At 41.4% G+C, this 24,724-nt stretch overlaps 1 long non-coding RNA gene across 8 annotated transcripts; it reads right to left on the bottom strand.

Annotated features, from left to right (window-relative positions):
- Window positions 1-2,632: 2,632 nt before the first annotated feature.
- LOC147520609 (uncharacterized) lies at window positions 2,633-23,476 on the bottom strand. Of its 8 annotated transcripts, none has more exons than XR_015212711.1 (5): window positions 23,349-23,475; window positions 23,039-23,119; window positions 22,627-22,961; window positions 12,234-12,316; window positions 2,633-2,976 (listed from the first exon to the last, which is right to left on the bottom strand). It is a non-coding gene; the product is annotated as an uncharacterized LOC147520609 (long non-coding RNA). The 8 variants fall into 8 exon arrangements; XR_015212708.1 differs by lacking the exons at window positions 2,633-2,976; window positions 12,234-12,316 and adding exons at window positions 18,337-18,831; window positions 18,917-19,825 and having other exon boundaries at window positions 23,349-23,476; XR_015212713.1 differs by lacking the exons at window positions 2,633-2,976; window positions 12,234-12,316 and adding exons at window positions 18,337-18,831; window positions 18,917-18,967.
- Between the last annotated feature and the right edge of the window lie 1,248 nt (window positions 23,477-24,724).

Genomic DNA, 24,724 nt, shown 5'->3' with positions numbered 1-24,724 from the left:
TAACGGGAAATCGGAAACTTGATGCAACTGCATTGAACTAACCTCAAAGAATAATTAATGAGAATTTGGAAACTAGATGCAACGTACTACATTAAACTAACCTCAAAGAATAATTAATGGAAAATCAGAAACTTGATGCAAATGCATTGAACTAATAACCCTAAAACATATCCTCAGATTATATGTAGGAGGAATAAATATCTCGACAAATATAGTTTTACATTTTAAGTAGTGTTTATCATAATTCTTTTATTGTGATTGAGAATGTCTTGCTATTCAAGTAACTTCAATATTATCTTCGCCACATTAGGCATTCTCACAAAACTTCAATCAAACTTCTATTGTTAAACCTAACAATAAAAAGAAGTCGATGAGTTTTATAAAGGTTTGACGCTTCCTTTTTATAGAGCTATGCATAGTGGTGCAAGAAATTTAAATGAGTAATTAATATAATTTTCATATCTCATAGCTATGTATAGTTGCTAATATTTTTTAGAATAATTTAATATAACGACACCCGTTCGTAAGACACGTTCATGTGACAAATCTTTTCAAGTGGGAGTAGTGTATTTTTTGAGGATATAAAAACAATCAATCTATTTTAGTGATTTGTACACATTAGTAATGCGTAAGTCGAAATGTGATGATTTACTGCTAAATCACCATAAATCTAATAAAACTATTATACAAGCTAGATCGAGTTTAAGATAATTTCATTTAAAAATTACAAATTAATATCCTAAACCACAAAGTGAAGATGCTATCTCAATTTGATCCCTTAGTTTCCAAATACTTATGCACCATAATCACTGCTCATTAACGTATTTCGGTTTATTTTTAATAAAAATATATTGTAATTTAAAAATTTGCCGCTAAATCACCATAAATCTAATAAAACTGCTAAATCACCATAAATCTAATAAAACTATTATACAAGCTAGATCGAGTTTAAGATAATTTCATTTAAAAATTACAAATTAATATCCTAAACCACAAAGTGAAGATGCTATCTCAATTTGATCCCTTAGTTTCCAAATACTTATGCACCATACTCACTGCTCATTAACGTATTTCGGTTTATTTTTAATAAAAATATATTGTAATTTAAAAATTTGCCGCTATATCACCATAAATCTAATAAAACTATTATACAATATCGAGTTTAAGATAATTCTATTTGAAAATTTCGGATTAATATCCTAAACCACAAAGTGAAGTGACTATCTTAATTTGATCCCTTAGTTTCCAAGTACTTATGCACCATTATCGCTGCTCATTAATGTATTTCGGTTTATTTTCAATAAAAATATATTCTAATTCGAAAATTTGCTGCTAAATCACCATAAATCTAAGAAAACTATTATACAAGCTAGATCGAGTTTAAGATAATTATATTTGAAAATTATGGATTAATATTATAAACCACAAACTGAAGAGGCTATCTCAATTTGATCCCTTAGTTTTCAAGTATTTATGCACCATAATCGCTGCTCATTAACTTCTTTCGATTTCTTTTCAATAAAAATATATTTTGATTCGAAAATTTGTGTAAAATATTTTGTAAAAACCTTTTCAGCACACAAAATATTTAATATATCCCGGGCGTATGCCTGGGTCCAAAATCTAGTTTCATTCTAATACAACTACGTTTAATCTCATTCAATCAAAATTTCCACTCAATCTTATTTGTGGAAACTTGGAAGAAAAACACTAAAAAGTTAATTTGTTGGACTGCTGATGAGAATTGAAAAAAATAATATTCTTCTGTGGAATTAAAAAACTTTATTTTGAGATTTGTTAAAAAGATAATAAAATTGAGAATGAGGAAATAAGAAGAATGCATCGTCGAAATTGATTAGGTAGGACAAGAAACAGGTGCAATTGAAAATTGTACATGTGATCATTGTCACCAAATACAGGTTTAAAACGTGTTTAAAACCCGAGATATTGCCATGGCGTCTGGTTCCAGTTTAAAACCCGGGTTTTTCAACAAAACGCGTTTTAAACGTTTTAAACCCGAGATTTTGAAAATCTCCCGTTTAAAACTTTTTTTTTTTTTTTTTTTAAAGAAAACACTAGAAAAGAAAAGGGTTATGGAGTTTACCTTTTTGAAGAGTGGGTGTTAGATTGACTTATTGAGACCGTTCTATTTTGCTTTGGACTATTAATAATTAATTGAAAATTTTAAAGTCATTAACTTATTTGTAGTACTTAATTATGCCATTATGGTTGGTAATTAGTGGTATCTTATTTTGAATAGTATTTTGGCACTGAATCTAAAACTTCTAGTATTTGGATGAGTAATGATAATTTGATACTTTCATGTATTTGAATTTTCTTTCATTTGTATTATTATTATTTTTATTTTATGTGTCTATTTTTTTTTCCACTTTTATAGAAAATCAAACTCCTTATCTATTATATTATTTATCATCGGTTTTTACCGTTTCTTTTACGATTATAATGATTATTACGCTTTAAACCCGTTTTACCGCTTTTAAACCCGTTTTTATGCCCCACGTTTTTTTACGCTTTTTTTTTTTCCGTTTTTTTTCCGAGACGTTCCGTTTAAAACACGAACTAAGTTTTTTTCAAGTATACCGTTTTAAACCCGTACCGTACTTGGTGACAATGCCTGTGATTGTGCTTTGAGAAGAACTTTGGTGGAGAAATATAAAATAAATGAATAAATAAATAAAAAATATTTTTAGCCACATCCCAAGAAATAGAGGATAGAACTGAGAGTTTGTAAAATATTTGGGCCGCGCAACAGTTTCTTTGGGTGTGACTAGGATTACCATATGCATAAATATTTTGAACATATATGATATTTATATATGAATCGGTTATACAAATAGGACCTAGGGGAACTTGGGGATTATTTTAATTTGACAAACTTCAATTAGAAATTAGCAAATAGAATATTCCAATCCCTAATTATGTACACAAAAGTCAGGGTGCTACCATCCAACTTGCCTTGTGTAGTGGCATGATACCGTCTGGAAATAGCATTGGGATTTGGGCCGGACTTAACATAACCATGGGGCCGCTACCGCACCAGATTGGGATGGCAAAGACGTGGTCGCTGCAGACGAAACCCTACATGGAGGGGGGGGACCGCGAGATAGGAGACAGTGGAGGGTGAGATGAAAGGAGAGTGGATATAAAAGAGAGGAGAGAAGAAGAAATGAGAGGGAAGGAAAAAGGAAAAGAGAAGGGAGGCGGCCAAGAGTGAAAAAGAGAGAGAGGTCTTGAAAGGAAGAAGGAGGAGAGCAGTTGGTAAAGAGTAGTCTAAGGAAAGGGTTTACCCTCACTATTTTGTGTTGTAACATTTGGCGCCGTCTGTGGGGACGACAAGATAGAAATGGCACCAAAGAAGGCGGTGGGTAGGCCCCGAAAGAAGAGAGGCACGGAGCAAAACGCCGGAGGCATGGAAAGAAGGAGAGGGAGGGAGGAGGGAAGAGCGAGGAGGAAGCGGTGATGAGAGAAGAAATTGGAGGTCGAGAGGAAAATGAGGAGTCGGAGGAGAAAAAGAGAGAAGGGAGGAAGAATCCGGGGTGAGACGTAAGAGGAAACGGAGGGAGAAAAAAAGCGGAGGGCGAGGAGCAAGGACCGACTCAGTGGACAATCCGGTGACCCGGATAACAAAATGGAGCAGTCCAACAAATGATTAACAAATGCGGAGAGGCGAATCTTCAATGATTAAGGGCCCAAACGGGCGCCGCCGATCGAGTGGTGGCGGGGTTGAATCGCGAACCCTTGGCGGACGCCGATATGGACGTCCGAGGTACCAAAACGCTTAACCGCCCGAGGTTCGAGAGGTATGATGGCACGGGGACCCGCAGATCACATCCATCACTTCAGATAGCGGATGCCTCTCGGCAAGAGGCGAGGTATCGATGTTCAAGGGCGCATGATGTTCCCGCCCGACCTTTAAGTGGGGGGCTCCGACCGGTACTATTGATTACCCTCAAAGAGCATAACGAATTTCAAAGAGCTAGAAACGGGCATTTGTGGACCATTTTATACATCGAGAAGAGGGTGGGTGGTACATCGCGGCCCTATTCAATGTTAGACAAAGATCCACGGAATCGGTCCGAAGAGTATTTAGGCCGCCCAAGGCCGGTGACCTTGAAGGTGGAAAATCTGGACGAGAACGGCGTAATAGCATTCGAAAGGGGGTCACCCGGACTGATCCCCATCAATCTGTGGCTAAGAACGAGATTGCGACCTTGCATGAATTGTACCGCCCGGGTAGAAAAAATACATCAGTCACGAAGATACCATGCGAAGGAATCGAAGAAGGGAGGCAAGACAAATTATCGAAGGGGAGAAAGAGGGGAGCGCCAGAAGATCGGGGAAAAGACCGGCAAAGAAGAGATACCGCTGACAATCATCGAGGCCGGAAAGAGGGAGGGAAGTGGTTCAAGAGAACGAGAGAGGAAGCCATACCGCTGAATTGGAGACCGTCCCCCGTGATGAGACCGGCTGAGTGAGATATTGCCGCTGATAAAAATGTGCAAGGATATGAAGGGGGTCATGAACCACCCTCCGCTGAAATGCCTAACAAGCCATATTGTGACTATCACCAAAAAGTACAATCACGACCAACGAATCGCTATGCCTTAAAATGGTTAGTCCGGTAGATTGGTGGAGAAAGGGATGTTGAGGGAATTTGGGTGAACCTCAAAATAGGGGAGCGGGTGCAGCGGCCGCGAATCGAACTATAAATGTTATTTTCAGCGGGAAGACCGAGCCATAATGCCCACCGAGACAAGGTCGGAAGGATCGCGAGTATCCAAAGTCAATGAGGCACACCGAGGACGAGATACTGAGAGGAGACAATGGAAGAGACAATTATATTCTCCAAGCGGACCTCCGAAGCGTGGACACACCGCGATGAGAATCGCGCTGTTATTACAAAGATGCGATGGGTAATTATGTGGTCAAAAGGTCTTCGGTAGACCGGGCGTCGGATTTAGATTTGCTGCTCGGGGGCCTTAGAGGAGATGAGAATCGACCGGGCAATCGAGACCTCCGCGACAAGCTTGTACGGATTCAATGGAGCGTCATCCTAACCTATGGGGAACTCTTGCTTTTACCATCAAGGCCAGCGATGTGATGTTCTCAAGGTTTATGGTGGTCGATTCCAGCTCCAAGATAACGCAATCTCGGAAGGAGATGGATACATGAGATGAGGCGGTCTTGCCGACGCGTCTTATCAAGTTATCCGATTCCCTACCCCCACACCTCCATGAGGTCCGCGGAGATCAGGTGGCATCCAAAATAGTCACCGTATACAATCAAAAGGATGTCTCTGCAACCGAGGATGAACCGGCGAGCTCCGGGAAAGAGGGCATGCGAGAAATTATTAATGGGGCCGTGGAAGAGGGGGAGCAAGCCGCGGTGCCCCCAAAAACTTTGGATGAGATAGAGACGGTAAACCTGGGGCAGGGGGTGGAAGAGAAGTTCACGTCGATAGGGGCGGGTTTAGCAGAGGAATGGAGGAGAAACGATACAATGTTTGGTGAGAAACAAAGACGCCTTTGCGGGGGATAGGGGATATCACCGGTTTAGATCCAGAATTAAACTTGTCATCGCCACACGACATAAGGAGGGACGCCGCCGATGAGACGAAGATGAGGGGGTGTGAGACCCAAATACGCCGGAAGGAATCTGAAGAAGTTGTCGATTGAAGAATCGCGGGTATTATAAGGGGCGGCATTCACGAATGGTTGTCCAACATAGTCGCGGTCCCAAAGAAGAATGGCAAGGTCGATGTGTGTTGACTTCACGGATGAATTTGAGTGCCCAAAGGACGGTTATCCGATGCCGCGAGTTGACGAAATGGTAGTAGAACACGGCGGGGTTCAGGCCGTGTTCTCATTTATGGACGATCGATGGTATGAAACAACCAGTGGCGATGTATGGTCCGGACGGGGAAGAAGACCTCCGTAGTGGAAGGAGGCACCCATCGCTACACGAGAATGCCGTTTGGGTTGAAAAATCACGAGGGCCACGCCGGCCCTGGCGGAGAAGATGTTCGAGGGCAAAATTCGCAAAGGCATTGAGGTATACATCGATGATATGGTGGAAAAGAGCATGACGGAGGAGGAAACATTCGAGGGTTGGAGGAGACGTTCCGAATATTGCGGACCACAATTTGAAGCTCAACCCCGAAGTGTACATTTTGAGTGACCAATGGGGAAGTTTCTAGGGTACATTGTGACGCCGGGCGAGGATAGAGGCGAACCCGGAGCGATTAGGTCCTTGGTAGAGATGCCCCGCGCCCTTGATCGATAAAGGAGGTGCAATGGTTTGGAAGAGTCGCAGCTCAATAGATTCATATCGAAGTCGCCGACAAATGCGGTGCGCATTGCAGATCGATCATTGTTGAGGAACTCCGCCGGATTTCATGGACGGCCAGTGTGAGCGAGCATTCCAGGGCCTCAAAAGGTATTTGGGGAGGTCCCATTGTTGTCGCGACCGGAAGAGGGAGAGAAATTGTATCGTATCTCGGTCACAGACACGCGAATTTCGATCCTTGTTCGAGTAGTGGATAAGATAGAAAGACCGTGTACTTTTCGAGAAAGCAAGACGATGTTGGATCACGGAAACCCGGTATAGTCGCGTGGAGAAATACGCCCGCCTTGATATTTTCGCCCCGAAACTAAAGCCCTACTGGCACACTTTCGGTGATCGTGGTCACGAACTTGCCCCTTGCAGTGCCCGGGCGCAGAAATCGAGGGGAGAATGTTGAAATGGGTACGTGATCTTTGAGTGCATATGAGATCCGATCAAGTGAGGACGGCGGAGAAAGCTTCGAGCCCGCCGAAGTTCTTGGCGGAGTTCCCCGAGGACCCTACTGGGGGAGGAGATGGTGTTGGAAAATGAGGGAGAAAAGGAACCGGATAGCGCGGACCCATGGGACGAGGGTAACGGTTGGAGAGTGTTTGCCGACGGGTCGGCCACAGATGCAGGCAGTGGAATAGGAGTAGTATTGGTTACACCAGACAATAACAGGCTAGAGCTGACAATGAGATTGGGGTTCGCGGCATCCAATAACGAGGCAGAATATGAGGCGGTAATCGCAGGCATGGGAATGGCGAGGACTTGGGGTGAAGGAACTCACCGCGGTAATCGATTCCAATTTGGTGGTGTGTCGCGAATGGTGGATTCGCTGCACGGTGTCCCGTGATGGCGAGATACTTGGAGGTCCTACTGGGGAGTCGGGCGTCCGAAGTTCTCGGGTCCGTCGGTTTGGTACATTTGAACCGTGGAGAGAACCGTCCACCGCCGATGCCCCGCATATATGTGGCGCTGCCATCATGCCGGATCGGGAAGGAAGGACTATAGAGGTGAGAAGACCGACGCACCGGTTAATGAGAGGAACCAGTGGAGGTCATGAACACCGCTGAAAGCGACGAAAGTGGATGTTGCCCATCAAGCGGTTTTGACAGAAGGGAGAATGTTGGTCCCGGGAGAGAGAAGGTTGGAACGCATATTCCTGGAGATACACCTTACTGGGGAGAAGTTATATCGGAGGAATTTCAAAGGGACCTTTGTTGAAATGTTTGGGGCCTGGACGCTGGGAGAGGTGCTCAGTGAGTTACACGGCGGGATCATGGAGCCACTCGGCAGGGGGCGATCGACAAGATAACCGCTTCGACGCGGGGTTACCGGCCTCACATGAAGAGAGACGGTGGGAATTCTCCAAAAATGCGAGAAGTGTCGAGATTTTCTCGGTTGATATGGGCCCCCAGAGAGTCAGCGCGACACGGTGTGTCTAGCCCATGGCCATTCGCGATGTGGGCCCTCGACATAGGGGACCAGCGCCCATGGCCCGGCAAGAGGAGGTTCTTATTGGTCGCGACCGATTACTTTACAAAGTGGATTGAAGCCAATAGCATACTGCGAAGCTGAAGGAGGTGCATGTGATCAAATTCTTGTGGGAGAACATCATTTGCCGCTTTGGGTCAGCCTCTACGTGATAATCGCGGATAATGGAACCCGCCACCGGTTCAAAGGTTAGGGTTTCGCAAATGTATCACATCAAACAGGATTCTCACCGGATAAACCCGGCTGAAACGGGCAGCGGAGTCCTCTAACAAAACCATACTCAACAATCTCAAGAGGAAATTGAGGGCAAGAAAGGAACACGGGCCGACCGAACTAAGTCGAAAGTACTTTGGGCCTATCGGACAACCCCGCGAACGTCCACAGATGAGACCCCTTTCGCATTGGCATATGGAGTAGAGACCGTGATACCAACCGAGATGGTGGCGGCGACCACTAGGACCGCCTTTGTGGAAGATAAGTCAAATTAGGGCATTTTGGCTAGAGACCGAACTCGCGGAGGAAAGGAGAGACACAAATACAAGATCAAATTGGAGGAATATCACCGCCACCGCGAGGCGGAGACGGTAAAAAAGTCGAGAGTGAGGAGATTCAGCGGTGGGAGACAAGGTGTTTCCGAGAGACTCCCCAAACCAAAAAGCCGTGAGGGAAGTTGGGCCGGCATGGGAGGGGCCCTACGTGGTGGTCGGGATAGGGGAACCGCACCTACAAAAGTTACAAACTTTGGAGGAACAAAATGATGGATAAGCCGGGAATGTAAGGTTGTTGAAAATCTTCGAGAGTAAATGTAGTGAGAGAGATCAAAAACGCATAAGCTATTTGTACATATATAAAACCGTAGAAGACTTTTGGGGTGAACTATTATTGTTTGAGTTTTGAGTTTTCATTACCCCTCGAGTGAAGGGAAGGGGGATGAGCCCCCGCGACGAGGTCAAACCCTGGAGGGCAAAAGGAGTTGCCCCTAAGGTAAAAGTCTCGTGGGCTCGGGGTGAGACGAAATCACCGCGATCCCCCGAAGATCAGCGGCAAAGAGGCTTCCGCGATGCCGCTGGCCGCGCGCCCGCCAGAGGTGGAGAGAGCAAATGAGCTCCAATGTGATGCAGGCAGTCAAACATCCCCAACCGACGGGGAGGGATGCTTAACGGAGGCCGCTTTTACTAGGACAAATACACACACAAAGAAAAAAACATGCAAGGAGCGTAAAACAATTAGATAAAAAGGAGCAAAACATAATATGTGCATCCCAACCGGGGGAGGAAAGTACAAGAACCGAAGCTTTTAAAGAATATGACAACACATAGCATTAAAAGACGCTTCAGCCGAACCTGCAAACAAAGCTATATTCAAGGCGCAAGATTTTCCCCAACCACCGAATCGGGCTTCTTCTATGATTAGATCCGCCGCCATGTCTATAGCCTCGCTTCCGTTCGCTCACGTCCCCTCCCTTCGTGGTTTAAGTCCCGCGACCGCACAACGATCCGATAATGAGCGAGTGGTGGGAGCTTCCGGAAGAAGGCGGCCTTCCCTTGGTGAGGCGGTCAATCTCCTCCCCGACCTTCTTGGCCACCTCTTCGGCCCGGCCCGGTAGATATCCCGGAGCTTCGTCCATGTCGGCCTCATGCTCGCGGCGTGGAGTGCCGCCGAGCTTTGGTGCTTCGAGAAAGGGAGTCCGAAAGCGGCCAGCCGTTTCTTTGAAGCGGACTCGCTACCGGAGGGCGGCAGCGTTCATATACGCCAAGTGGCGGCCTCTCGCGGTCTCCGCCGTCTTCAGGTCTCGAGCTTGTCCAGTCCGCGGCCGAAGTTCTTCTCTAGGTCGGCCACCTCCTTGTCAAGTTCATCGATCCGCCACCGCACCAAACAAAGCCGCGGATCATGAAGGATATATCCAAACTCATCCGAAAAAAGGAACAAAAGTCGAACACTCAAAGAGATAGAAGAAAGAGATCAAATGCAAAGAAAGTAGTACCTTCTCCCAAAACCGGGTGTGAAGTCCGTCCGGTCAGACTCAAAGGAGCCACCTTCGGGCGATGCCATATCCGCGGGGGTGGAGACCCGAGAACAGGGAAGAAGAAGCCACCGCGTGGTTCTTCAAAGCGTAATCCTTGACCGCCAAGCGCGGTTCCGAGCTTGAAGGAAGCGGCAAAATGGAGGAATGGGCTCGTCCGGCCTCCTTTGGTCGCTGGGATGCCACCTCCTTCCCGGACGCCGTTCCACCCGGTAGAAGGCGCGGTAGGTGGATCGCTGCCTTAGATGGAGGGCCTTCTCCGTGGTCGGAGGGCCGCGGGCCGCTTTGAGGTCGGGGAGGAGATGGAGGAACAATGGTGGATTGGGGCAAGCCGGGCCACAACGCCCTCATCCGAAGTCGCTATCAAAGAGTTTCAAGTTTGTTAGTTTCATGCCGGAAGGGGGAGAAGAGGTGGAAGAGGAATGAGACGGGGAGTATTGGTCTTCCCAAGTCTTCGTGGAACGATACGGAGCTGGGGCGCGAGCGATGAGCGGGTATGACGAAAGGTGGGGGTTCGCGGTGTGAAGAGAAGGGCGGTCGGCGTTTTCTTAGGGGAGAAGTGACACGGGGATTTCTTTCTTTAGGGGGGGACGAAAAGTGGGGCGCTTATATTTTCCGATGGTTGCCAACTCGATCGATAGTAGGGGAGTAGCGGTGGGCAATAATCCGAAAGTATCACAGACCGAAAGCCCCAAATCACGGATCTTCCGAATGTCGAGGAAAAGATGTTGTCGTAGGGTCGCTGATATCGAAGTCGGGCCGCCAACCCCGAAAAGACAAAACAACAAGTTGGATTATACCGAAAGACATATTTCAATGGGGATAGATAAAGAGCGGGACTCACCACCGGGAGGAAAGCCGATGACGGAGGTTCAACTCGTGGAAGGTCCGCGGAGAGGAATTTTCCTGATATATAGAGAGGGTAATGGTGCCACAATTTGCCGGTGAAGTGACGCGAGGAGGATAAAGTGCCGCTTTTTAGTTGGAGGCGAGAATGAGTGATAGCCCACAATCGACTTCTTTGGTACTCTTCTTAAGGAAGAAGTGGGGCGCCATGTCGCGAACCGTTATCCGAGGTACTTCCGCGGTTGTAGTGGTTCGCGGCATACATGACCCTCCGAAGTTGCCAATACCTTGGCATGGGGATGTTAAAATGATTGCACACCTCGACATCAAGATCGGTGAGAGGCAATCGAAGGCCGGCGATGACAACTGGCCGCCCGGTAAATGACACACCCCGGCTCGCTGGGGACCAAATGTGGGTAATAAGTTAAATCGCACGTGCTCTAAGATGATCGTCGGCAGCGGTATCCCAGTAGGCGCTTTAACGACCTCAAGATTAGGTCTACGACTACGCAGGGTGGCGGCGGAAGGGTAAAGGCTTGCCCGGAGGTAGAGGGCCTCGGTCCGTCGGGGGCAAGGGCGGTGTAAGGAGGAGGAGGAGGAGGTGGCGGATCTGAGAGACGGAACATCGAGGACGAGGAAGAAGACACCTGATCCAACAAGGCAAAAAGGAAAATGAAGATGAACAGTTTCAAACACAAAGAGGAAATGCGCACTATAACAATTAAAGGAAGCCAGAGAAAGAAGGAGACCAACCTGAGGAAAAGATAGAGCAACCGGAGCAAGAATGACAGCCACATGATTTGAAGAGAACGACCGAAGCGAGCGACCGGAGCTAGGGAAGACAGAGGAAAGGTGAAAGAAGAGGGGAAGAGGAACTGGAAGACGAAAGAAGGGCTAAGTGAGAGAGAGAAGAGAAATCGAGCGGGCTTTTTATAAGTGGGGGAGGGCAAAAGGGTAATTGCAGGGGTGCCGAAATCGAGGGGACACCAAAAGGAACCAGCCAATGAAAGACACGGGAGGCACACGAAACGAAGAGGCGAAGGTGAAACCGCATGAACACTCGTGAATCCAAATTGTGATGGGAAGAGGGAAGACCACCTGGTCGGCGGGGAGGAAGGTAGCAAGCTCGACTCCCCGTCGAGATATCATCAGCGGACTTCGAGAGGGGCATCCAGAAGTGGCATGATACCGCCTGGAAATAGCATGGGATTTAAGGCGGACTTAACATAACCCATGGGCCGCTACCGCACCGGGATGGCGTGACGCGTGGTCGCGGTACGGAAACCCTACACATTGAGGGAAGGGGACCGCGAGATAGGAGACATGTGGAGGGTTGAGATGAAAGGAGAGTGGATATAAAAGAGGAGAGAAGAGAAGAAATGAGAGGGGAAGGAAAAAGGAAAAGAGAAGGGAGGCGGCCAAGAGTGAAAAAGAGAGAGAGGTCTTGAAAGGAAGAAGGAGGAGAGCAGTTGGTAAAGAGTAGTCTAAGGAAAGGGTTTACCCTCACTATTTTGTGTTGTAACACCTTGTTAATTTTCGTTATTGAGAGATCCTCCAAAGTCAGGGTACTGATTGAGATCATCCTTATAATTTTCGTGACCAGAATGCCTACACGAAGTTGAATGATTAAGAAGAGTACATATGTGCCCAATATTTGTTGATTCTCATAAATATGGGAAGAGTACTAGTCACATATACACCATATCTTTTAGGCCCGGCTAGAATTAATGCAAAATTAAGAAGCAAGAATGCAAGATCACCTCAAAAAGAAACACCATAAAATATACATACGCCATCGTGCTCCATACGGCCACATACAGTCAATACAAATACACGTGCATGCTCAGTAGTCACAAATAAAGGAATGGACTTGGCATGTGTCTGGCATGGAGGAGCCGATGGGAGATGGTGGGGCCTAACAAATTTGATTGAAGACTGAAATTTAAGAAAAAATATCGATATGGTACCGAACTCTAGTGTATTTTATAGGGTGATCTATAAAAACACACTCTAGTACTCCAACTTTAAAATAAATAAATAAAATTATTTAAGACATATTTAGATTCCTAAATTATTTTTTTTTATTAGGCATATCTAAAACAAAATAAGTCATTTACTTATTATTTTTAAAAATAAAATAAAATAATAAATGTTCTTGAATTCTTCTCCAATAATTTACGTCGCTCTCTAGCAACATTTCTCTCACCAATAAATATGATTACAAATCAACAACTAATTATTTTGAATTTTGAAGTGCAAGATTACAAGGCCATGTGTTGTTGTTGTTGTTTTTTTTTTTTTTTTTTTTTTCCCTCTATTGGAATTTGACTCCAAATGAATTTTGGGAGATATTATTGGATTGAAGCAGTTCTTGGGGTATAGCAAAACCTTTAGTTAGTTAGAGCATTCCCAATGCAAGTGAAAAAGAAGGGAATGTGAAAATTTTCACATCATTTTTGTTCAAATCCAGTGCCCAATGCAGAGGTGAAAACGAGAGATTATTTTTCCAAATCATTACCAAGGTGAACCTTCAACCGAGATAGTGACTGACTTGTAAACTTCGGACGGGATGTTAAATTCCGTCTCGTGCTTTTTTTTTAAAAAAAAATATAGGTCTTTTTTTCCCAGACGGAATCGCATAATTTTTCGATTTTTTTCCGATTTTTTTTTTTTTTTTTTTTTTTTTAAATTTCAGACGGGATATTTCATTCCGTCCGAAGCGTTTTTTTTTATTTTTACGTCCAAACGGAATCTAACATCCCATCCGAAATTAATATTCACCTTTGCATTGAAACTTGTTTTTCACCAAAACGGTGAAAAAAAGGAAAAATACTACCTACGTAGAGGTGATAAGAAGAGAAAAATATTGACTTGCATTGGGAATGCTCTTATGGGATATGAGAGTGGTTTTATGGGTGTGTTCAAGATCACCCATTTTATATTATGGCTAAATCTACCCTCGCAAAGGCATTACCATGCTGTGAATTGGGCCACTCATGCCAGGGTGCGTGTGTATTGGACCGGTGAATCCAATGAATCAACAGCCCATATTACTTTGCATGCGATACATTTCAAGACTGAAGACCAGCTCTTATATTATAGTCATTGTAATATATTTTTTCGCAAAAATGGGTACCTTAGTTATTGTATTTTGCACTTTTGGGTACTCATCATGCATTCTGTTATGTATACATATTTTTCAAACATATGGCTCCATCATGCATCTGCCTATATGGCAATGACAACCCGTGTCTAAATCGAATAAATAAAAAAATATAAAAACGACTCACTCTCTCCCTAAGTTCCCTCTCCCCTTAGCTTTTCTATACCTCTGCCTCTTTACCTTAAAACTTTACTTTCACAGTATTCAATACCATACCAATAATTTTTTCTATATGATTCTACAAAGGTACAAATATACTAGGGTTGTGTTTTGGCTAGATCGGATCGGATTTGAGATAAGCCTAAGGCTCTGTTTGGCAGTAACAACTTATGCTGTAGTAGGTGGTACTTAGCCAAATTTGGAGTATCCAATTCTCGTGGTTCATGTCCCAGAGATGATCAATAACACAAGTTGTTTGGTTCTTGCCTACTCTTCCTCAAAACTTATTGCACCAGAAACACACAAAATAATCATGAAAAACTTCAAATAGAAAACCCAATACAATGTAATCTTAAAACATATTGTTAATCAAACTCCCAAATTAATATACCAAAACAACCACATATATATTTCTATTTTCTTGAAAGAAATTTACAAAGAAATATTACATAAACTTTTTAGTAGCAACAATTTGGAAATCGCAAAAATCAAGTGGGTTTCATTTTGTATCTTCAAAATTGAGAAATCAAGAGATGATATGAGTAGAGAGATGTTCAAATTTGAGAAAATAGAGATTTTGTGTGATGAAAACGGTGGGTTTTGCTTTTGAGATATTACTGACTTTTCTTTTTGTTTAAGTAAGAGAAAACAAGGTGTGGAGAAGATGGTGGTGGGAGGGGAATAAATTGTTGAAGTGGTGAAGAAGAAGAGAGTACGGCTGTGTTTTCTCATTTTTTTTTTTTTTTATTTGTCGGTCCTTTTCTTATTTAGTATGATGTAGATTGAAATCCAACCTTTTGGCCCTGTTTGGTAGCCTGTATTGCCCAACCCATTCATGGGTTAGGGTGCACTATCCCGATTTTTATGTTTGGTTCCTATTTTTTGAGCCCAAGCCTGTAGACCTTAAGCTACTAGTTGGTTGGCCCAACCACAAAAGTATGAATAACGGTATCCATTGGAAAGGTTGGATTTCAATCTACATCATACTAAATAAGAAAAGGACCGACAAATAAAAAAAAAAAAAAAGAGAAAACACGCCGTGTTTCTCTTCTTCTTCACCACTTCAACAATTTATTCCCCCACCACCACCATCTTCTCTCCACACCTTGTTTCTTTTACTTAAACAAAAAGAAAAGTCAAATATCTCAAAAGAAAACCCACCGCTTTCATCACACAAAATCTCTATTTTCTCAAATTTGAACATCTCTACTCATATCATCTCTTGATTTCTCCATTTTGAAGATACAAAATGAAACCCACTTGATTTTTAAGTATTTCCAAATTGTTGCTACTAAAGAAGTTTATGTAATATTTCTTTGTAAATTTCTTTCAAGAAAATAGAAATATATATGTGGTTGTTTTGGTATATTAATTTGAGAGTTTGATTAACAATATGTTTTAAGATTACATTGTATTGGGTTTTCTATTTGAAGTTTTTCATGATTATTTTGTGTGTTTCTGGTGCAATAAGTTTTGAGGAAGAGTAGGCAAGAACCAAACAACTTGTGTTATTGATCATCTCTGGGACATGAACCACGAGAATTGGATACTCCAAATTTGGCTAAGTACCACCTACTACAGCATAAGTTGTTACTGCCAAACAGAGCCTTTCCAATGGATACCGTTATTCATACTTTTGTGGTTGGGCCAACCAACTAGTAGCTTAAGGTCTACAGGCTTGGGCTCAAAAAATAGGAACCAAACATAAAAATCGGGATAGTGCACCCTAACCCATGAATGGGTTGGGCAATACAGGCTACCAAACAGGGCCTAAACCTCTACCGAATCCGTTCCAAATTTTTTCGGAATAGTAAATCTAAATATAGGTTGCAAAATACCGTATTTGCAAAATACAATAAATATTGTATCCACTTTTACAAAAAAAAAATAATACAATACGCATAATATAAAATACACTAAAATTCAGTACCCATATCAAAAAAATATTCTAAATTTAAGGAATCATCCAAAGAGTTTGGTTTTAGTGTAAGTGCCAAAAAGGGACGACGGACCAGACACGCATTTGGTTCTCAATCTATTCCGTCAGCCGTTGCGTAACTTTTTCAGCTCAAGCCTTTATCATTGTCTGCTAGATTTCTTGTCTCCATTAATCATGTCAAAAATTGATGCGGGGCAGTCTATGTGCTCCAAAAAACGTCCAGAGAGAAACTCATCTTAGAACAAGGTTTATTACTCCATTTGGCAATGTTCCATGAAGGTTGTTCCAAAACTATTATTATTGATCATTGGGAGGTATTCTTCGAATCAGAGTGAAGGCTATTCCAACTTCAAATATTTTCGTGGGTGAAACAATTTCTCATTGTTTGTATTCAAACATAATGGTTATGTTTAAACATCAGCTCTGTCTGCTTTAAAACCATAGCTATATGGGCTTGTATAGAAGCCGGGGAACATACTACTGAGTTAATAACACAACCTGGAAAATAAATGCATCAACTCACTCTAAGCTTCTTCCCTGTCTAGAGCACCTGAAAACAGATACACTCGGGTACAAACAATGAGCTCAACCAAAGAGTTCTGAATACAAAATAGCAGAAAGTACCTGCCCTGGATCCGTTCAATTTGAGAAAACCTAGCTTGAGTGGTCAGTAGACTAGACTAGTTTACATGACATGGTTAGCAGTAGGGGTGTCAAAATGGCCCTCAAACCCTTAGCCCGCCCGCCCCGACCCATGGGCCAAAAAAGCTCTCAAAATGAGGCCCTCATACATTCGTGGGCTGGGCCGACCCGGCCCTCAAGCCTTTGAGGGGAGGATATGGGCCTCGACTTCGAAACTTAAGCCCTCCCTTAAGCCCAGCCCTCATTAGGCCCTCAATATTTATTACATATATTTTAATAAATTTTTTTACAATATATTTCATTTTAACATTAATATGCTAAAAATCACTTAAAAAAACGTTTATCTATTAAGTTTGTCAACCTTATAATTTCATTATAATATTTTATGAAATGAATTTAACTGATCTTAATTGACTAATACAACTTTAACAAGTTTTTTTAGTAGTTTGAAGGTTTAATTGTGAAGTGCATTCGATTTTATCATTTTTAACTAATGTTTCTAAATTTATTTTGTAAATCAAATGTATAACATAGTATCCGGCCCTTCAAGCTCTCTCGAGAGGGTTGAGGGGCGGGTAAAGGTTTCGAGATTTAAGTATTGGCCCGACCCGACCCGGCCCTTGAAGTAAATGAGGGTAGGACTGGCCCGGCCCTCAAAGCATGAGGGCTTCATTGTTTGACACCACTAGTTAGCAGTCGGGCTGGATATAAGACTCATGTAAATGACACCCACGCTGATGTGTCTCCTGATCCTAGATACAAAAGCCCAACTCCTCCATATATATCCAAGCGTCCAAGCCAATATAGCGTCTTTTCCACACCATAAGGACCACCTCTCAAAGAACCTAAGTACCTAACAAGTACCAAGCCCGGACATGAATTCTTTGTGTTGTCTGTATGCACCTAGATGATTTTAGTGCTAGTCAAGTGAGCGGAGGGAATGATCCGGCGTAAGGGGGTGTTATGCGAACAAAAAAACTAAATTGGTTGGTTTTAGATGTCCGTCCCTCCTATCTCTCTCTCTCCCTCTCCTCCTTCCTTCCCTCTCCTTTCAACCGCACCTAACTCTCTCTCTCTCCCCCCCACCCACAAACCCATCTCTCCCTCCCCTTTCAACCAGACCCTAACTCTCTCTCTCCCCACCCACAAACCCATCTCTCCCTCTCTCTTCTCCACCCTTCTCCACCCCCCCCACTGCTCAGCAGTTATCTACTTGAGAAATGCATGTACAGATTTGTGTGAGTGCACCCCATTTAAGTTCTTTTAAGCTACGGCCATGACTAAGTACACCCACTATACCCATAAACAAAATAAAAGAAACACATTTTATCACCCCTTCAAGATGGAGGATTAAATCAAACATGCAAGAAACCATCATACCAACCCAGCAAGATGGAGCATATAAAATTGAATACGCAAGACACCACCATACCACCCCAACAAGACGGAGCATATAAATTAAATACACATAGCTTGAGCACAAAACAACAAAAGAAGCACATGCAAAGACGTATCCTCATAAAAAGATGAGTCAAAGCTGCAACTAGACATACCTCCGCAAGTAATCATCTATAATCCTATATTACAAGCTTCTTCTTTTCAGTCGTAAGGAGAAAAGAAGAAAAAGAAAATCCTAAAAAAAACCATGACGTAAGCCATTAATCCACTTCTAACCAACAAGAAGTATATTTTGTTTTGATCGGTAACCAACAAGAAGTATATATGTTGCAAGCTAAAAGTCTCATGAATTAACAAGATTTAGAGCTGTAAGCCTAGGTTCAAAATATGTAACATGAATATGCCCTAATGAAATTCAAGTGTAGCCATGACTCAAGCAATATATTTTATGACTGGTTAGTGGGAGCCGATAACTTGAATTACTCCATTAGTTTGCTATACATGCATCACTAAAGGAGATAAGAACCTAGGTAGATAACCCTAATCATTGTGATGGTAAAAGATATATAGAATGAACCAAAACAAAGTAAACTCAGCCTAGGACCCCAGAGATGGAGCATACAATCAACTATGCAGGGACTGGAACCAACAGAGCACTAAAAGAAGCAAGAGGGCAATGACTTCCTGAAAATATTTCGTAAGTCCCAACTAATCTTCGTATGGAGTGGAATATCACAGGAACAACATCTCTCAAGTCGTTAATCACTAATCAATAATCAATGATTACTTCCAAATATAAGCTTTTAGTATGCAGGCCATGGTCTACACACCAAAAATAGTCATGGGGAAACCATTTAAAACTATTATTCAAGCCATCGATTTAACCAAAAAAGAATTAATCAACTACCTGTTACTCTAATCGAGAATTGTCCACAGTATACTCCTAAGTGTCTGCAAGCTGAACAATTCATCAATTCACAACGAAGAGCATCTTTAATGGTGCAAGCTCAAAACACCAAATTTTTATCAAACCAAATACCAAATCACACAAACACCAAACAACTTCAGTCTAGACATCAACACTAAACCACGTTGTTTTTTAATAAACCGCTACAAGCCCACGCTGCTTTCGCAAAACTATGCGAGATAAGCCCAAACTACAATAAGCCACACGGTGTTCGAAAAAGTGCGTGGGCCTGAACTTTAAGCCCACACTGCTTTTTGAAAACCATGCACATAAGCCCACACGGTGTTCGAAAAACCGCACCGCCTAGGACATTTGGTTTGATGTTTTTTTGAATTGGTGTTTCCATTAAAGATGGTTTTTAACCAAATTTTCAAAAATTTGGTGTTTGAACATGAATTGGTGTCACCATTAAAGATGGTCTAATCAAGCTATGCAGTCTTTTATTTTGACATTAGAGAGAGAGAAAAAAAAAGTACGTAGATTCAGGTTAGCAATGATGAGTGAAATACACTCAGGTCACAGGCGTGGGCAGTCAGAAATTGATAGATCCTCAAGACAATGAAAAAAACTGAAAATGTGAATAGTTCCACAACCCATGGAAGAAAACAGCTAACCCGTTAAGATTATCCGTCATGCAGCACAGTAGAAATCTTCTTTTACTTTTATAAAAAAAACCTTAATGCATTTGTAAGGGCTCAAGAATCAAGCAATTTTGAGAAGTCGCTTGTTCTAAGATAAATTAGAGAAACTTGACAAGTAAGACTCACTTGATCGAAAAGAAGTTTCACAAAACAGGAGATTTCGTTTGGCAAGTGAAAATTCTCCACACTCCTCCTGCTATGAATTTTTCTGCAGAAATATTCACAAAGCGTGGAGAATATATTCAGTATTCACAAATGCTTCCCGATGCATGAAAAATCTTCAATTACCAAATGATACTTACACATATATCCACCAAACAGCCAAAGGGCACCCTTCAAAGTTAAAAAATATATGAAATGGAAAGTTTTATTATGCAAATAAAATAAACAAAAAAACAAGCAAAAACAAAAACAAACCCAAAACCAAAAACCAAAAACCAAAAACCAAAAACTTGGAGAAGAAAAGATGCCACACAACACAATAGAAACCTTTTCAGATATTAAACCCTAATGCAAAGATACTACTGTCAATAATCCAGGTGAGGTTTTCAGGACTAAATCCTAATTTGTAGATGTGAATTTTCAAGAACTAGGAAATTCTTTTTTGATTTTTCACTTCATGAAAATTATCCATGATCCCACCTCCGTGACTGCAAGACGTATCGGTGAAGATTTTACAAAATCCTGAAAGGCACTACTAATTTGGAAAGACAATGGAAATTTTGTGTTAAAATCGTGAAACTCAAGCAACCAACAGAAAATTATAACAAGAAACAGATTTTCAGGACTAAATCCTAATTTGTAGATGTGAATTTTCAAGAACTAGGAAATTCTTTTTTGATTTTTCACTTCATGAAAATTATCCATGATCCCACCTCCGTGACTGCAAGACGTATCGGTGAAGATTTTACAAAATCCTGAAAGGCACTACTAATTTGGAAAGACAATGGAAATTTTGTGTTAAAATCGTGAAACTCAAGCAACCAACAGAAAATTATAACAAGAAACAGACAAACCAGTTGAGTAAAACTGATATGCAGCATGAAATAAAGCTCCAATTTATTTATTTTTTAAGAACCCTAATACAAAGGTAATCAAATCCGACGGTAATTTTGAAATTCTGTTGTTTAAGAATGAATGAAAGGATTTTCACCGAGTAAGACTCACACACAAAAACTTTGGTATCACAAGGCGAAGGCATGTGTCTTTCAAATATGGTTGGCTAATCTATAATGATTGATGCCCACCTTGGCCCTAAGGCAGGGAACTCAGAGTGGTCTATTGTGAGGGTGCCGATATATCAGTACAAACACAAGGGCCAAGAGTTATGGGATAGGGATTCTCACTCATGTTACTTTAAACTATTCATCAGCTAGAACTATAGAAGTCATAGAACCAGATGATGTGAATTATGAATACATAAACATGTGGAATATTAAATATGATCAAAAATGCGTAATGCCTGAGAATACTTAGAACTATGAACTGTAAAATGAGCATGCAAATATTGACGGAGCTCAGGTGCCTCAAATGAGACAAGGATGTGCATGATGGGTTAACTAATATTATTTAGTTGATGGCTTTGAAGATTTTGTAATTCAGTATATTCGAAGAGACTAATTGTATGGATGCTCAAATAATGATTTTGGATGATCTTAATTAATGAAATATATTTTGCTATAATTTATTGTGAATGAATACATTTGATCGGTGTTTTAGTTTAATCATAAATTGTATTGGGCGTGTTTATATAAATTGAAATGATTCAAAATAATACGTAATACCTATTATATATATGAGTAAACCCATTTGCAACGCCGAAGCTCAAATAAAAGAATTAGGGTGTTGTAAATGTGTTTAAACAATTACCAACACATACATTTGGTGCGGCTAAAACCACTAGCGGGGTAGCTAAAAACACACTTTTTGCAACGCCTTTTGGCAAATTTTAATGGTTTAAACCTTTTGGCGACAAAGACCTAGGGGCAAACTAAAAACACACTTTTGGCAACGCCTTTGGCGCAAATTAATGGTTTAAACCTTTTGTGACAAAACACAGTAGCTAATGCTTTGCTTCTTTTGTGATGCCGGAGGGTGCAACTAAAAGTAACCCTTTTGCAACGCTTAGCAGTGCGACTAAAAGAACATTTTGCAACGCCAATCGGCCGCAAATAGTTTAAATATTTTAAAAATCATTTTAGTTTGGCAAAATACTTTAGCAACGCTAATAAAGTAATAGCAATGGGACAAGGCGTTGCAATAACCTTCAAGCTTTTATGACGCCAATTGTCAAGGCCTTCATTTAGCTTTTGTGACCCAATTTTTTTTGCGGCCTTTGTGACGCCCACATTATGGCGTTGCCATTAGCGGCGCTTTTTCGTACTTATAGCGACACCAGATGGCGTTGCAATTGAGCCTTTCTGTTGTAGTGGTCATATCAAGTGTAGTTATTTTGGGTAATCTGTCATTGTGGGAAAACCTGCACAATAAGAGCAAGAAACTGGAAGATACCAAAGCTTCCCTATAAAACAAAGAGGCGGCACCTTCACCCCACTAGAGCCCTCTCTTTTCAAATCACTGCCACCCGACTAATAGTTTTGCATGAACAATGAACTTGAAGATACCTAAGCTTCCTTGTGAAACAAAGAGGCGGCACCTTCTCCCCACTAAAACAAAGCTATATATTATACCAAGAAACACAAGAAAGTCAAATGTTGAACTCACAAAAAAAAAATGCTGAACTCATAATTTTTCTCTCTGGGGTCATGGAAAGCTAGCCAAATATGCATCAAGAAACCTCATAAATGGTCACTAGGGAGTAGAAAACCACGCACATGTGAAGGACTTGTTTTTTCTTTTCTTCATTGTACTAATATGAGCATAAATTATAAAATCAATAAGGCTAAAATACTTTATCCGTCAAAACATGGCTACAATTCAAGCATGTAACATTTAAATAATTTGTGTGCTTCTAATGAAGCAATAAATCAATAAGGAGTTTCAGATTACCTCAATTTTCCAATAGCAGGACTAAATCCCTTGAAGAGTTCAATGTAGTCAACAGAAGCAAATGCATCACAAGTGGAAAGTGTCTATACCAATAATGAACTCCGCACGTCTGCCAATATAATCCATTTCAGCCTCCTACAATTAATGATGAACTCCGCAGGATTTGGAATCAAACATTTCACAGAAATCATGCTTAGTGGAACGGTTACTAAATCTTAAGGGAGCCATATGATCAGTCTCAAACATCATAAACTCTATGCTTTTGAACATCCGATTATCTATGATAACACAATCTTCTAACTCACTTGTATTACTATGAAAGTGGTTTCTGTTTCCTGCGTGCAAGAGAATCTCATCAAAGAATGCACTCAATGTCTCTAGTTTGAAAGAGCGGAAGGGGTTATAATATTACCTCAGAAAAACGTATGTATCTCTGAAGGGGAATATTACCTTCTTGTTTGCCATCGTCGCAGCAAACCTCCTTATAAAATAACTGCTCAGGAATGATCAACACAGAGAAACAATGAAGTTGATTATTATGACATTTACAATACCAAAAAAAAAACTATCAGATTGCCACGTAACCATGTAATTGGTCGATTAACCGGAATAGATGGATTTTGCTACTGAAAACATTTTTGTCGCTTGAAAATTCAAATAAAAAGAAATCAAATTATGTATATATGTTGTTTACATAGAAAAATTGATAACAGTAATAATACCTTGTTAACTCCTTCTTTCACTTCCTTTACCCGCAAAAGAGAAGAGCCACCAAGGAAGTCCCCACAACTTGTAATAAGTTGTAACTCATCGTGCACTCACAAACTTTTTTTTTTTTTTTTTTTTTTCCGACACTAGCCCAGTGGGTTGATTTATAAGGAACATTAGGACCAGGGGTAGCGTAGGAAATCAGCAACCTGAGTTAGCTTAAGAAATAAGCCTAGCCGCGTAAAATATTTACTCCCTTTTGGACCAAATAGCTTAAGAAATTATTATCAAGTTCGTTCTGGGCCGTGGGAGCTATGGCGGACAAAAATTAATTTAGTTGGTTTCTGTCTGTCATCATTTCTCGTTTCTCCTTTTCGTCCCTCTCCCTCTCTCTCTCCACGCCCTCTCAATCTCTCCCTCTTCCCTCTCCCCTCTCCACTCCTCCCTCTTTCCTCTCACGCCCTCACTGCATAGCAGTATACTAGTTATTAAGTGAGCTAGCATTCTGAGGCGAGGGGGCTATGTGGACAAAAAATCGTTTGGTTGGTCCTATCGGTCTGTTCTCATTCTTCATCTCTTGTCTTCATCCCTCTCTTTCTCCACGCCCTCTCAATCTCTCCCTCTTCACTCACGCCCCCACAGCATAGCTAGTAATACTCCGTTTTATACACATTTTATACGTTTTTCTATATAATACGAATAATAAGACGAACGTTTCAAACCTAAGGATTAATATTCGAATTATATGATCCAGGCTTATAATTGCCGAATAATAAGGTCTGTATTTTTTAAACGGAAAAAACACACTACAATTTGGGAAAAATATTACTTTATAAACTTATTATAATGCAACAAAATATGACTGAATTCTCGTATTATACCGGTATAAAACACAAATTATATGTTTGACATTTTTTTCGTTTTTTGGGCTGAATTTTTAAACGAATTAGAATCCAAATTTTCAGATTTTTGACAAATAATTTCCGTACTGAATTTACTGCCGTCCACGAATTTACTGCCCACAAAGATAGCAAGATATTAGTTAGCTAAGAAAAACGCAAAGTCCAAGCCCAATGGTCTACAAAAAGAAGCCCCATAGTCCCATTGCCCAACAACGCCAAACGATGGGCTCTCTCGTTTTCCTAGTTCTGCTTCTGCTGCGTCCTTAGTATGTGTGAGGTTCTTATTTTGCTTTTTCTAGTAGGATGGATTACCGTTAATGAACATTGATAAGTTACTGATTTATTTAAACTCAATATTATCAATAGTCGTTATATATATAATGCAAAGTATTTTTCCATTCGCCTTGAAATATAGTTTTAGTCTGATTTACGTTGATTATATGTGTCGAGACGCGGAGTATCAAGTTTTCAACTACTTAAAAGTACAA

Source organism: Coptis chinensis, chromosome 2, assembly GCF_015680905.1.
Source record: "Coptis chinensis isolate HL-2020 chromosome 2, ASM1568090v1, whole genome shotgun sequence".
Classification (NCBI taxonomy): domain Eukaryota; kingdom Viridiplantae; phylum Streptophyta; class Magnoliopsida; order Ranunculales; family Ranunculaceae; genus Coptis; species Coptis chinensis.
The sequence above is the reverse complement of the archived record's forward strand: the minus strand, read 5'-3'. Positions and strand labels throughout refer to the sequence as shown.